This window comes from Phacochoerus africanus, chromosome 15, assembly GCF_016906955.1.
Source record: "Phacochoerus africanus isolate WHEZ1 chromosome 15, ROS_Pafr_v1, whole genome shotgun sequence".
NCBI classification, from domain to species: Eukaryota; Metazoa; Chordata; class Mammalia; order Artiodactyla; family Suidae; genus Phacochoerus; species Phacochoerus africanus.
This window is the reverse complement of record NC_062558.1, coordinates 46,650,333-46,666,644: the sequence shown is the minus strand read 5'-3', so window position 1 is coordinate 46,666,644 and position 16,312 is coordinate 46,650,333.

Sequence of the window (16,312 nt, the reverse complement as noted above, 5' to 3'; positions counted from 1 at the left end):
GGCACAGGTTTGATCCCTGGCCTGGGAACTCCACATGCTTTGGGCATGGCCAAAAAAAAAAAAAAAAAGTGGTGATGGAGGTTGTGGGGAAGCCCAGCCTTGGAGACTTGGAGCCCCATGCCTTGGGCAGGGCTCCCCTTCCCTCTAGGCTGGTCCTTACCTCCCTGAGCCTCAGTCTTCCTTGTCCACAAAATCGAGAGTCGGACCCAAGTTACTGGAGGTGAATCCCTGTGTCAGACACAGTACTATCAGGTGACAATAAACAAGGGTCCCCTTCCCCTTTAAAGTTCAGCCAGCTCCCTCAGCCCAGCGTGGTCAAGTCTAGGCCCTGTAGACTGTGTTGGAGATGGGGGATGGGCTGGCGGTGGGCATGTGGTGGCCAAGATGGTTCCCAGGTTGGGGGCAGGTATCACTGTGCCTCCAGGTGATCTGTGATCCCTGCTCAGTGGTCAAGAAGTGGGGAAGCCAGAGCAGGCCCCCACCTTGGGTGTGTGCAGGGGGGCCATGAGACTGTCCAAGGGTTTGGCAGCCTGTTTGCTCATTTGTCCACTGGGCGGATATTCAGTCACTATCCTCCCTTTGAAAGCAGCTGCCCTCCTGGGCCTGCAAAAGACAACAGAACAGAGCTGTGTACCAGCTCCTGTCCTAAGTGCCATTAACTCATTTTTTGTCTTGTAGCAACAGTGTGGAGTAAGTAGTGCTCCTCTCATTTGGCACAGAGAAGTTAAGTGCCTCACTGAAGGTTACACTTCTCATAAGTGGTAGAGCTGGGGTCTGAAACCAGGTATTCTTTTTTTTTTTAATTTTAAGGCCATACCCACAGCATATGGAGGTTCCCAGGCTAGGGGTTGAATTGGGGCTGTAGCTGCCGGCCTATTACAAAGCCACAGCAATGCCAGATCTGAGCCACATCTGCCACCTATACCACAACTCATGGCAACGCCAGAGAGGATGAGATTCTGGAAGGTGACAGGACTGGTGGCAGTAACCCTTGCCTGGGGTCTGTTAGGCAAATAGCTAATAATAATAATAACAGTAGTAGTCCCATTTTAGGAGCTCTCTCTCTCTCACTTTTTTTTTTTTTTTGGCTATTCTTGTGACATATGGCTATTCCAGGGCCAGAGATCGAATCTGAACCACAGCAGAGACAACACTGGATCCTTAACCTGCTGTGCCACAGCGGAAACTCCTAGGAGCTCTTATTATGTCAGGCACTATGCTAAACTCTTTGCATACCTGTTTTTATTTATGCTCTAACCCTTACCCTATGGAGTAAATGTTATAGTTAACGCCATTTTTTAGTTGGGGAGGAGTTCCCGTTATGGCTCAGCAGTAGCAAATCCAACTAGTATCCATGAAGACGAGGGTTTGATCCCTGGCCTCGCTCAGTGGGTTAAGGATCCGGTGTCGCCCTGAACTGTGGTGTAGGTCTCAGACGCGGCTCAGATCCCACATTGCTGTGGCTCTGGCTTAGGCTGGCAACTGTAATTCTGATTCCACTCCAAACCTGGGAAGTTGCATATGCTGCAGATGCAGCCCTAAAAAGATAAATAAATTAATTAAATAAAGTTGGGAAAATAGAGACTCAGAGAGGTTAAGTGACTTACTCATGGTCACATAGTGATTTACCAATCCAGGATTTAAAATTTTTAAATTATTTATTAAGGGTTCAAATGTCCAAGGGCCCCAAAGGTAGACAGTGAAAAGTTGGCCTCCCCTGCCCCTGTACCCAGCCACCCAAGTCCTCCCCTGGAGGCAACCAGGGTGAATCTTAAGTGTCCTGCAGAGTAGGATCATGTGTTTGCAGACAAACCAGAACTTGTGTTATTTGGAGCCGAGTCTGTGAGTGGCTTAGGGCTTGATACAATGCCCACCATGCCCTGGCAGAGATGTGGGGCCACTGAAGGCCCCCGTCCTGTCCCCACCCCCAGGCCCCTCTCCCAACCACCGTTGTCCTCCCCAGCACTTGGCAGAGCCTCCCACCTGGCTCTACTCCTCAGGCTGCAGCAGAGCCTGGGCACTGGTCCAGGGCCCTGACAGCAACTGGGAAGGGCTGCGGCAGGCCGGGGGAGACCCTTCAGCCCAGTCTGAGCCTCTTCTTATTATCTTCACGGAGGTGGCCCAGTGTGGGGGAACAGCCTGTGCAAAGGCAGGGAGGCCAGAGTGAGATGGGCATCAGTGGGGGGGCATCAGTGTGGGGGGCATCAGTGTGGGAGGAGCAGCCTTGGTTTTGGGGAACCAAACCAATTTGGGTATGGGTCCCGGCTCCACCCCTTCCTGCTGTGGAAACAGGTGGGTCTATCTCCCTAAGGAGCCTCTGTTTTCTCCTTCTTGAAGATGAAGAGACAAAGCACCTCACATAGGGGAATGCAGTAGGCCCTTGATAAGTGGTGGTTGGGTTATTTTAATTAGGGAGGCCTCTGCTCTAACTTTTCCACCACCCTCAGCTTCCATCTGACCCCTGAAATAACACAAGACCGTCAGAACACTTCCTTCCTTCCCACATGCAGAAGGAATTGAGTGTGAAGAAGCATTTGGTGGTAGTATTATTGTGGTTATTGTTATTATTACTCTTATTTGGCACCCAGTTCTGTGGTGTCCTTGGGTATGCAGACCCCAAGGACCCCACCTCCACCCAGCTCTCTGGGATGACACTTTGTAACTTCAGACGATCCCTTTCACCTCTTAGACAGGATGCTTGTAACTCCTCCCAAAGGCAAGAGTTTACCCTGGTGGGGGGCAGGGCAGCAGAGGACCTTTGCTCTGGTTTGGAGAGTGGGAGGGGGTGCTAACGGGAAGCTGGGGAGGGACACAAGACAGAATCAGGGCTGGGATCAGGGCTCTTGGTCAGCCTTGGCCCAACTGACTACTACTAATCTTCCCTTTCCTGTTAACCACAGCGTGAGCTTTGGGATACTCAGATTAGAAAATACGCGGAAGATATTAGCCACCGGCAGAGTGAAGGTCATACAAGCCGATGTTGCCTGCAGACCAGCTTGGTTCAGCCCCGAGTATTCAAAGGATTTAATTTAGAAATGGATAGTTGTCATGGTTGCACAACATTGTGAATATAAGTAAAGCCACGGAACAAAACACTTAAAAGTGATTAAAATGGTTAATTTTATGTTACATATACTTTTACCACCTTTTTTTTTTTTTAATGTGGGGAGAAAAAGAAAATTTGTGTGTTTTTTTTTAATTTGTTTATTTGTCTTTTTAGGGCCGCACCCGCAGCATACAGAGGTTCCCAGGCGAGGAATCCAGTCGGAGCCGTAGCCACCAGCCTATCCACAGCCACAGCAGCACCACATCTAAGCCGTATGTGCGACCTACACCACTGCTCAGTGGGTTAAGCAACTCAGGATTCTTAACACACCGAGCAAGGCTGGGGATCAAACCCGAGTCCTCATGGATACTAGCCAGGTTCGTTAACTGCTGAGCCACAACAGGAACTCAAAAAAAAAAAAAAAAAAAAAAAAAAAGAGGATTTGATTTGCTTACTAGATCAGTCAGAAAAACAGAGCCCATTTTAGAGGGTTCCAGAAGGGCAGTTTTGAAAAGCCGGTCAGGAAATGGGGGTGTTGCCAGAACTCAAGGCCTGGAATCAAGGAGAATGGGCTGCCTGGGGCAGTGGGGCTTTGGAGGACACCCAGCCAGTGGGAAAAGATGGGGGAGAATACCCTGGCCTCTCCCCACTCGCCAGTCTCCCTTCAGCGCCTCCCATTGGCTGAACCTAACCAGGGCCAGTTGGCACAGGAGCTTGGGAAATGTAGTTCACAGGAATCAGCCCCCAGGATGCCAAGCAAAGCAGGGGAAGGGTGGGGAACGGGTCTGAGATCACATGCAAATGACTGGTACAATTATCTACATTCAACAACTGGGTGATTTAGCGTGAAGATCTGGATTCACAGCTTCTCCTGAGACCCACTCTCCCAGCAGTCACCCTGAACACTGGGAAAGGAAAGGAAGGTGGGTTGGGGGATGGTGGAGCCCACCTCTGCCTCATTGTGGGGGGGGCATTGGCCTTGGGGGGCTCTGCTGAGGAGTCCTCAGAAGGCTGCAGGGTCCCCAGTGTTCTGGCTTGCACTCAGTAAGGCATGAGGGAACCCCAGTTCTTCTAAAGTGGGGATGGAGGAGAGAAGCAGGAGAATCCTGAACCAGCTAAGGGGGCAGCCAAGGACTGGCCCCTAGAAAGAGCGCAGCTGGGACTGCAGGAACCTTCCTGTCTGTTAGCTCTTGGAGATCATCTGGGCCTGTGGGAGTTCTGTTTGTTTGGCTGGTTGGTTGCTGTTTTAGTTTTCTTTTTTCTTTTTCTTTTTTCTTTTTTGTCTTTTTCTAGGGCCGTACTTGCGGCATGTGGAGGTTCCCAGGCTAGGGGTCTAATCGGAGCTGTAGCCACCAGCCTACACCACAGCCACAGCAACGTGGGATCCGAGCCGTGTCTGCGACCTACACCACAGCTCATAGCAACGCCGGATCCTTAACCCACTGAGCAAGACCAGGGATCGAACCCTCAACCTCATGGTTCCTAGTCGGATTCGTTAACCACTGAGCCATGACGGGAACTCCTGTTTAATTTTCTTCCTGAGGTTCCACAGTCCTAGGTTCAGGTCAAATCGTCCAGGAAAGCCCAACACGTAACTCATGGCAGAGCTACCCTGGAGGAAGAGGTTGGGTGGCCTGGAGTTTTCCTCTGAAAATCCAGAAGATTTGGGAGACACAGAAGCACCCTGGGGGTGTCTTGGATCTGCTCAAGATTGCACGTGGCTCTTGAAGAGAGCCTTGATGAGACCCTGGGCCTCTTGTCTCCCAGGAAGCAGAGAGCACTGGCCCCAGAGTCAGTCAGATTTGGGGCAAATCCTGGGTATAGCTCCATGACCTTGGACAAGGCCCTTCACCTCTTAGACAGGGATGCTTCACAGGGTGTGGGGAGGCATAGAAGGGCTGTTGCTTGTCAAGGGCCCACAATATACCCAGGAGCGGGGTTGTCATGGTTACCCAGGGGCCAGTCCCAGGGCTGCCCTCTGACGCTCCCCAGAGTCCCTCCTCTGCTCTTCCTGCTCCCTCCCAGGCCATACGGCTTGAAGGAATTTGTCCTTTGGAGGGAGAAAGTCTCCTTTTTTGATGAAACAGCAATGAGGTGATGTCTGGGTTTTTTATATCCCCATCGCTGAACTGATGCCAGACACAAGAGTCCAGTCCAGGTTCCATTAGCCACATTCGTCCTCTGGGCTCCTGGTCCTGCGAGGACCTTCTGGGGGTCCAGCTTGAGACCCAAGAGCTGGGAAGAAGCCGAGGGGGCAATGAAAGGAGTACCAAGACCCAGCGCCTCCTCTGGAGACCCCGGCAGGGTCTTTCAGAGCCTGCCTCATTCAAGAGTCTTTTCTTTAAAAAAAAAATTTATATTTTCTTTTTTGCAAAGTAAGAAACCCTTTGAGGAATAGGAATTACCACTAACCCCATTTTGGAAGGTAAACTGAGGCCTAAATATGTTAATTACCTTGTCCCTAGGAACCCAGTGTTAAGTGTCAAGTCATGGTCTTGCCTATTGCCCATCACACTTCAGCAGCCTGAGTCCTCATGACCCTTTGAGTCCCTGGTTGATTCCACGAGCTCAGCAAAAGAATCAATGGCCCAGTGAATTTGAGGTTGTTGGTGATGCTATTACCTATAATATTTTACATGGGAATAAAAGAAATCCTTAAAAGTAGCACGCAGGGGTTCCCATTGTGGTGCAGCGAAAACGAATCCAACTAGTAACCATGAGGTTGTGGGTTCAATCCCTGGCCTTGCTCAGTGGGTTAAGGAACTGGCGTTACCGTGAGCGGTGGTGTAGGTCGCAGACTTGGCTCGAATCCTGTGTTGCTGTGGCTGTGGCGTAGGCTGGCGGCTACAGCTCCGATTAGACCCCTAGCCTGGGAACCTCCATATGCCGCAGGTGAGGCCCTAGAAAGCAAAAAATAAAAATAAAAAAATTAAATGCAGCACACACTTGTTACAAAAGTATTCAGTTCCAAAAACATGTGAGGTACACAGTAAAAACCCCCGAAACCGCACTCCTTAGAGGCAAGTTCTGGAACCCTTTGTTATATATATTCCTCTAGATTTTCCTATACATTTACAAGTAAATATTAATATTTATGTTTTAAAAAGATGACACAAAACATTCTGTTTGGCAGTTTGCTTTTTGAAAATAACAGTAGCTCTGGAAACACAGAGGTTGCTAACCAGGCAGAGCCCAGGGTCAAGGCAGTTCTAGTGCAGGAAATGGCTGGTAAAGTTTTATGCAACATTGTGTGATGATGACTCTCAGCAGTATCTTAAAAGTGATTCAGACCCAAGCCTCTTGTTTTTCAGATGGGAAAAGCAAGGCTGAAAGGAAAGGGCAAGGTGAGTTAGGGGGCCCCACCGGGGGAACCCACCCCTCAGGATGGGCTGGAAGGAGGATGGGCTGGAAGGAGGATGGGGGTGAGAAAGCTGCAGTTGCTGGGCCTGGAGCATCCTGCCCTCGCCCCAGGGAGGAGGCCCTGCAGAGCCAGGAGGAGGGCGAGGGAGTCGGCCCTGCCTCAGATGCCAGCCAGGGCCTCTGCAGTCCCTGTGGGGAGATTTACGGCCTCCGGGAGCTTGGGGAGATTACAGAGAGAAAGCCTGGTACAACATTTGGGAAGGATGCTGCCTGCAGTACCCGCAGTGGGAGGCTTCTGGGAGGGCCTGGCTCCTCTGGCCTCAGAAAAGCCCTTCAAGGAGAAGGCATGGAAGTGGGCAAGGGGCAGAGCTCAGAAGGTGCTGTCAGGATCAGACCCTCCAACCCCTTGTCATCCCTACCCCCTCCACACGCACAGAGAGCCAGAGCTGGGAACCCTGTTTCTGTGCTGTGAGTATTATCAGAGCAGCCAGCAGGCTCAGGACTTTTCTAGCTGCCGTGGGAGTGTCTGATATCACCAGTAACAACGGTTACCGCCATTGAGCCCCTCTCTTGTGTGGGCATGTGCCCATGCTGTGTGTACGTGCGCTCCAGCCTTCAACCTTCCCAAACAGTCCCCCGAGGTGGGGTCCTGTTGTTCCACCCACTTCACAGTGGCTCAGTGAGGCCAAGAGCTGCCCAGGGCAATGGGATCAGCAGAGGCACATGCTGATTAGAGCCTGGCATTCCTGGTGCCTGAGCCCCAGTCCTGTCCTCAGCTGTAGCCACTCTCCTCTGCCCTGGGGTGGGGGGTGGGGCTGCCCCCTGCACAGGAATGACCCCTTTGAGGTGAGAGTGGAGGAGTTTTTTGTTCTGCTTGGAGTTTTTAAATTTTTTTTTTTTTTGCTTTTTTAGGGCCACACCCGTGGCATTTGAAAATTTCCACCCTAGGGGTCAAATTGGAGCTGCAGCTGCGGACCTACCTCATAGCCACAGCCACAGCAGATCTGAGCTGCGTCTGTGACCTACATACACCACAGCTCACGGCAACACCGGATCCCTTTTGTAGTTAAAGGGAAAAAAATTTTTTTTCATCTGTATTTCTGAAATGATTAGCAAATAGCTCAATTTAGTGCTTTATATGCGGTGCCCAATAAAGGCCCACTGAGTCTGGCACTACAGGTTTCCTACCTGTGGGCACTCTTCCCAGGCACCACTTTCCTCAGATGCAGCCTTGGGTCCTGCCCCTGTGCCCTCAAAGCAGGGTGGGCTTCCCAGCAGAGGAGGTTTTTTGGGCTGCAGGGGGTGGTGTTGGTGTGGGGTCCACAGGAAGGGTGTACAGCCTAGGCAAAGGCTCAGAGGTTTCATGGGCATAGGCTGTTCTTAGAATAAGAAGATAGGCTCAGAAGTGCTTTTGGAACAACTGCTAAGAGCAGAAATTTCTAGACAATAAGACTTGTCTGCAGGGAAAAAGCCAAGGATGGAGGACCAGGGTGGCACAGCCCACAGTGGGGGCCCAGGCATTTCAGCAAATCCAGACCATCCTAAACTGATGCTTATACATCATTTCTTCCTTCAGTTCAACAGACTCACTTTCTTTTTGTCTTTTTAGGGCCACGCCCACAACATATGGAGGTTCCCAGGCTAGGGGTCAAATCGGAGCTACAGCTGCCGGCCTACACCACAGCCACAACAACGCCAAATCCGAGCCACGTCTTTGACCTACACCACAGCTCACGGCAATGCCGGATCCTTAACCCAGTGAGTGAGGCCAGGGATCAAACCCTCAACCTCATGGTTACTAGTCAGATTTGTTTCTGCTGCACCACAAGGGGAACTCCAGACTTTCTTTGTTTTTGTTTGTTTTTGCCACGCCCATGGCATGCGATTGAACCCTCACCGCAGTGACAATGCCAGATCCTTAACTTCTAGGCCACCAGGGCACTCCAGGCTTTATTTCTTTAGCCACCTCCTTCCCCCCGCCTTGGTTTCAGACCCTTCCTTCCAGCCACTAAGACAGGAGTATGCTGTGACTTTGGAGGGACAGGCACACATAGCTCGCAGTAGTGGTTAAAAGTCAGGCTTTAAAAAGAGCCTGACAGGGAGTTCCCGTCGTGGCACAGTGGTTAACGAATCCGACTAGGAACCATGAGGTTGCAGGCTCGGTCCCTGCCCTTGCTCAGTGGGTTGAGGATCTGGCGTTGCCGCGAGCTGCGGTGTAGGTTGCAGACGCGGCTCGGATCCCGCGTTGCTGTGGCTCTGGCATAGGCCGGTGGCTACAGCTCCGATTCGACCTCTAGCCTGGGAACCTCCATATGCCATGGGAGTAGCCCAAGAAATAGCAAAAAGACAAAAATAAATAAATAAATAAATAAAATTAAAAAAAATAAAAAGAGCCTGACAGAGAGTTCCTGTCGTGGCACAGTGGAAAGGAATCTGACTACGAACCATGAGGTTGCGGGTTCGATCCCTGGCCTCACTCAGTGGGTTAAAGATCTGGCGTTGCCATGAGCTGTGATGTAGGTCACAGACGCAGCTCAAATCTGGCGTTGCTGTGGCTGTGGTATAGGCCAGCAGATGTAGCTCCGATTTGACCCCTAGCCCGGGAACATCCATATGCCACAGGTGTGGCCCTAAAAATAAAAATAAAATAAAATAAACCAACAACAAAAAAAATGAGACCTAGCGTTCCCTTGTGGCGCAGCAAGTTAAGGATCTGGCATTGTCACTGCAGTGGCTCAGGTCAATGCTGTGGCGTGGGTTCGATCCCTGGCCTGGGAACTTCCACATACAGCAGACATGGCCAAAATTTTTTTAAAATTTTTTAAGTGCGACCCCACCCCAAGTCAAGTGCAGACCAGACCAGGCCCCAGAACTGGCCAAGAGGCTCACAACTTTGGCTCCCTGTGGTGAGTCCTAACCCAGCTGGGCCAACAGAAGCATCATCACTGAGACTTCATTTCAGGACCCTTGAGAGCAGCTTCACCTCCAAACCCACCTCTAGTGCCCAGGTGGTGGTGCCCAGGTGGCTCGGAAGATAGGCATTGGCTGAGGTGGACAATCATAACAGTCCCAGGCTGTGCTTGCTTCTTTCCATTGGCTCCAGGAGGTCAGCACTGTTACTCTCCCCAGTTGACATAAGAGGAAACCGAGGCTTGGGGAGGTTGAGAACCTTAGCCAAGATCCCATGGCCACTGAGTGGTGGCAGGCAGATCCAGGATCCAATCCAGTGTCATCAAGTGCCCCTGAGTCCCCAAAATCCAAAGAGCAAATGCCCTCTGTTCATTCATTCATTCATTCATTCATCAACACTCTCTTAAGCTCCAGCAGCTGCTCTGCCAGGCACTGGAGAGGTGCAGTGTATTACACAGGCAGCAGACTCTGCCAACACGGGAGCTACCCTGACTATGTGGGCAAAGGATAGCAGCTTTAGCAGCAGCTGGGTAATGGGGACTGAGGAGACCAGAGACATTGCCAGCCCCAGTCCTCAATGGCATACATCAAATGCCTCCAGTGAGAGATCCAACACAGACACCAGCAACATCCTCTTTAGGAACAGCATCTGCTCAATACCCAAGCAGGTAAGCCAGGTCAGGGCAAGGGGATCAGCCAGTTGAGGGGTTATTGGATGAGGATTCAGGCTGGAGGTGAGGGCCAAGGGTACACTAAAGTGATATCTCCCAAAGGGCAGCTCATGGGAGGTTATGAGGGTTTCCATTATTTGTGGGTTTGGAAAACTAGAAACTGAAGCTCCAGCAGGCAGTTTGCTAGACACTCAACAAAGAAGCAGTGCCATGGGTATCCCCATATCCCCACCCTGGCCTGAGTTCAAGTCATTCTGCCACCCTGTTAAGGCATGGGAGGCGTTCTGCTGCCCTGATGTCCAGGCCACCGGAACATCAGCAGCATGTCCCCTGGGCTGTCCTCACTGGGCTGGAGCTCTGCCAGCAGGACCAGTGCCTGCAGGTGGAAGACAGAGTGGCTGAGATAGGGCAGCTGAAAGAGCAGTGGGAGAAGGGGTGGGCTCGACAGACGGGGCTTGCCAGCACTACCGGGAGTTCACGGTAGTGACCACAGCTGTTTTCTGGCATCTATGCAGGAAGCAGCAGTTTTGCATTTGGGTTTTTGTCTACATCTTCTCGTACAGCAGATGAGGAGGGCACTGTTGTCATCCCCATTGAGCAGACAAGGAAACAGAGGCTCAGAGAAGGCAAGTGACTTGCCCCAAATCACACAGCCTAGCCAGGTCGTCTGACTTTTGACAGCCCACCACACAGTGAGTGGCCCAGGAAAGCGTCCTCTTTCTGGCCCTCGCACTGTGGCTTGGCCCGGGCTGAGGTGGTGCTTCAACACCAGCACAACAGCCACTACATTTCCTGGGGGCCCTCCACAGGGACGGTGTGGGTGCTGAGTTTTCCACATTCCCTGCAAGGTAAATCCTCCCAGCGACTTCCAAAGGGAAACCTTCCTGTCCCCATCTTACAGGAGGTGGAAAAAAGGCACCAGCAGGATAAGAAACACACACAAGGCCACATGGCTAGAGCCAGCACTGTAGCCCAGGTCCTTTCTCTCTCTCTCTCTCTCTCTCTTTTGTCTTTTTAAGGGTGCACCCACAGCATATGGAAGTTCCTAGGCCAGGGGTCCAATTGGAGCTGCAACTGCCAGCCTATGCCACACCCACAGCAGCACCAGATCCAAGCTGCATCTGTGACCTACACCATAGCTTTCAGCAACACCAGATCCTTAACCCACTGAGTAAGTCTTGGGATTGAACCTGCATCCTTGTGGATACTAGCCAGTTTCTTTCTTTCTTTCTTTCTTTTTTTTTTTTTTGCCTTTTTAGGGCCTTACCCGCAGCATATAGAGGTTCCCAGGCTAGGGGTTGAATTAGAGCTACAGCAACGTGGGATCCGAGCCGTGTCTGCAACCTATATCACAGCTCATGGCAAGCCGGATCCTTGACCCAGTGAGCAAGGCCAGGGATCGAACCTACAACCTCATGGTTACTAGTCAGGTCCGTTAACCACTGAGGCATGACGGGAACTCCCTAGCCAGGTTCTTAACCTCTTGAGCCACAGTGGGAATTCCCCTCTTTCTCTTTTTATAGGAGATATAATTCACATGCCATAATATTTACTATTTTTTTAAGTATGAAAGAAACCATTTTATTAGATGAACTCATTTATTTGGCACATTAAATTAGGCAAAGAAAAATATATGCACCACATAAAAAGAATCACATGCTCATACTACTCGAGCACACAGCAATGGTCAAAAAATAATGAATATGGAGGAGTTCCCTGATGGCTCAATGTGTTAAGGACCTGGCATTGTCACTGCTGTGGCACAGGTTCCATCCCTAGCCTAGGAACTTCCACATGCCATGGGTGAGACCAAAAATAAATAAATAAATAATGAGTGTGAAGTGGATCTCGGGATTGAATGCAAAAGGCAGCCTATGCACAAAAACTTCAGGCTTCTAACTTCACTGAATCCAGTACTAAAAGTGACTCCTTATATTCCTCAGCTTCTTCTGAGTCTTTTTCACCTCTAACAATGGCAGAAATTGGTAGAGGCAGCTCTCAGCTTGCGCTGGCAACCTGGGATCAACAGCTCTAGAGACCCCCAAGGATGGGGTTGCTATTGGGGGTCTGGTCATAGGGCTCTCCCAGGACCTGGTGGAGAAGTGTGGTGTGAACTGAGCCTGGTAGTGAGTTCTTGGAGGCAGAGCCTGTCTATGAGCCTGTCAGGATGGGATGACAGACTCTGCTGCCCAGATGAGGCAAGAATGTCTGTGTAGCGCCCCCTCCCCCAGCTTCCTGGGCAACTCTAGGGGGTGATCTGAGCCTGTCTTGGAATGGGAGCTCTCAACCCAGGCAGCATCTCGCCTCCTGCTTCTGCAGGGATTTATGCAGAGGGTGGAGAGCCAGGGCTGTGGGAGCCAATGAACTTAGGTTCACTCCCAACCGCAGATAATGATGCACATAGCCTGGAACAGCTAATGATGTCCATGGAGCGCTCCCTGGGCACCAGGCATAGGGCATTACCTCCTTTGATCCTCATGGCCCCCCAGAGGAGTGGGCATCAAAGAAGACAGAGGCACAAAGAGGGCCAGTGACTTTCTCAGGGTCACACAGATAGAAATGCCAGAACCCAGGTCCATGTGATTCTGGGCTAAGCTCTTCCCAGCTGTGCCATCTCCCAGCTCAGTCCTCTCCAGCTGTGTGAGCCTCTCTGGCCTCAGCTATGAAATAGGAATGACAGCTGTGCCTATACCATGGGGTTATCCTACAGATTAAGGGACACAGTCCAATTAAATCATTTTTGTTTTAAATCATTTTGTGTAGAGTCTGGCACGTGACAAGCTCTTGGCCAATGACACTGCCATCATCGTCACCACCATCATCTCTATTATTCCAGGGAAGCTGGAAGCCACCTGAATCATCATTCAATTGCCCTCTTATTGTTCAGCTGGGGAAACTGAGGCCTGAACTGGGGTTGGTGGGTCACATGGTTGGTAAGCAGTCAAGGAGTAACAGAAATCCTCACGAGGCCGAGGCCTGCCACCTCCAGTCTCTCACCCTCCATGGTGATACCCTCAGGTCTTCCCACACGTGTAGCCCCAGTGGGTTGGGGGGAATCTCAGGCGGCCCTCCAGCTGACCAAGGTGGAGCAGTGGAGCCAAAACTCCAAGAGTTCCTGCAGGTACAGCTGGCAGCCTTGCATGAGTAACTTGCCCTGTTCCACCTTGGAGAACCCCGCCTCTCTACCCTGGATTCTTCTACCTCCCAGCTACCCTGACATCCCTGGGGGCATCACTGCCTTCCTGAGCTTGGCCTCAGAGCCCCCTGGTGGCCATTCAGGGCCCAAGCTGCAGAGTTGGCATCAAGGATGTCTAGCTCATATGGGCCTCTTTACCCAACAAAGTTCTGGAGCAGGGTCCTACCCTGGATGCTGAGGCCCAGACCCTGATCCTAGGGAGTATATGACCCCATATTGGGGGTGGTACCTACCCACAGAGTCCCATCACCAGTTTTCTTTTTCTTTTTAGGGCCGCACCTGAGGCATAGGGAAGTTCCCAGGCTAGGGGTCCATGACAACACTGGATCTGACCTGCACCTGTAACCTATGCTGCAGCTTGCGACAACTCCAGATTTTTTTTTTTTTTTTTTTTTTTTTTTTGCTTTTTAGGGTCTCACGTGGCATATGGAAGTTCCCAGGCCAGGGTCCAATCGGAGCTATAGCTGCTGGCCTACACCACAGCCACAGCAATATGGGTCCAAGCCACATCTGCAACCTATGCTACAGCTCACGGCAACACTGACTGGATCCTTAACCCACTGAGCAAGGCCAGGGATTGAACGCTTATCCTCATGGATCCTAGTTGGGTTTGTTAACCACTGAGCCACAAAGAGAAGTCCCAGCTCCAGATTCTTAATGCACTGAACAAGGCCAGGGATTGAACACGCATCTTCACAGATGCCATGTCTGGTCCTTAACCCGCTGAGCCACACGGGAACTCCCCATCACCAGTTTTGTCCCCACGATGTCCATTTAGCAAATATCCCCTCTGATACAATGGATCTGATTTTTATGTAGGATTCTGGGTTTCCTTTTGTGTTGTTTGGCCCACAGGTCAGCAGGTAATTGTTGCTTTTTGTTGTTGATGCCAGCTTGGGAAAAGTCTGTCCTTCTCCACTGATAGCTGCAGGGCAGCTGGACTCTGAGCCAGCCTGTCAGGAAGACTGTCATGCTGACAGTCTTTGGAGGCCCTGAGCTCTTCGGGCCCACCTGCTCTGAACCAGTGTCTCTCCTTTGATTCAATTAGGGTTCAAGTAGAAACAACCAGGCCGCAGAGGTTAAGGGGTTTGTCACAGGTGTTTGAACTTGGGCAACTATGGGAGCTACTTAAACAGTCTCTGGAAGGCTGTGTCCTTGAGTCTGACACTGGAGCATGAAGCCACAGGGCAGGCTATTCGAAGGACAGAGGGATATAACATATTGGAGGAACAAGAACGTATTGGAATCCTCAGGCACAAGCCCCTGCGGAAAGACTGAAACCCAGGTCAGTGCTCAGTGCCAGGACCCTTCCTTACAGAGTGAAACACACACAATGGGATAGGAGTTGAAGTTCAAGGCCCAATCCTGGGACAAGGCAGAGCAGTGGTGGGCCTGCTCCTGCCTCACACAAAGTGAGCCAACTAACCCGCTTCAAAGTGTGTGGGTTGCAAAAAGAACTACTGTTTGATGGAAGTTCCCTTTGTGGGTCAGCGGTAATGAGCCCGACTAGTATCCATGAGGATGCAAGTTCGATCCTTGGCCTCACTCAGTGGGTTAAGGATCCAGCATTGCCGTCAACTGTGGTGTAGTTCTCAGACATGACTTGGATCCCGTGTTGCTGTGGCTGTGGTGTAGGCCGGCAGCTGTAGCTCTAATTCGACCCCTAGCCAGGGAACTCCACATGCCACAGATGCAGCCCTAAAAAGAATAGCCACAGCTTGCGGCAATACCAGATCCTTAGCCCACTGAGCAAAGCCAGGGATTGAACCCACATTCTCATGGATACTAGTCAGGTTCTTAACCTGCTAAGCCCCCCCCCCCAACTTTTTTAACAGAAGAAATGTTTACTTTTTACTTATTTATTATTTAATTTACTTATCTTTTTAGGGCCACATCCGAGGCATATGAAGTTCCCAGGCTAGGGGTCGAATAGGAGCTGTAGCTGCTGGCCTACGCCACAGTCACAGCAATGTGGGATCTGAGCCGCATCTGCCACCTACACCATAGCTCGCAGCAATGCCAGATCCTTAACCTGCCAGGGATCAAAACCTGAGTCCTCATGGATACCCTCTATTTGGGTTCGTTACTGCTCAGCCAGCATGGGAACCCAAGAAATGTTTACTATTATTAAAATGTATAACATTACATTTAAAACACTTTTTCTTTTAACTGGTGGCTTGGTATTTGAAAGTTCCACCAGGGAAAGCTGTGACTCAAAGCTAAATTTGTGGTCACTGGGGGAAAAAGACATCATTTCAGATCATTTAATCCAAAGTTGTATTGCATTTTAATAGAATGCTGCATTTTCCATGAATAAGGACTTCTTTTTTCTTTAACCCTATTTTTCATCATTATTATTATATATATTTTTTTATTTTTAGGGCCACACCCGTGGCATATGGAGGTTTCAAGGCTAGGGGTTATACTGGAGCTTCAGCCGCCGGCCTATACCACAACCACAGCAATGTGGGATTCAAGCTGCATCTGCGACCTACACCACAGTTCACAGCAATGGCAGATCTTTAACCTACTGAGCGAGGCCAGGGGCCGAACCTGTGTCCTCATGGATACTAGTCAGAATCGTTTCCACTGAGCCACGATGGGAACTCCAACTCTATTTGTTTAAACTGAAGTATAATTGATGGACAATATTATATGTTGCAGGTGTACAGTATAGTGATTTACAATTTTTAAAGGTTATACTCCATTTACAGTCATTATAAAGTATTGGTTATGTTCCTTGTGTTGTACAATATACCTTTACAGCTTATTTTATACTTTATAGCTAATAGTTTGTACCTCTTAATCTCCTACCCCCATAGTGCCCCCCCACACTGCTAACCAGTAGTTTGTTCTCTATATAAATCTGCTTCTTTTTTTATTTTTATTTTTTGTCTTTTGTCTTTTTTAGGGCCGCACCCACAGCATATGGAGGTTCCCAGGCTAGGGGGCTAATCAGAGCTGTAGCCACTGGCCTACGCCAGAGCCACAGCAATGCCAGATCCAAGCTGCATCTTTGACCTACAACACAGCTCACAGCAATGCCGGATCCTTAACCCACTGAGCGAGGCCAGGGATCGAACCCACAAACTCATGGTTCCTAGTCGGATTTGTTTCTGCTGCGCCATG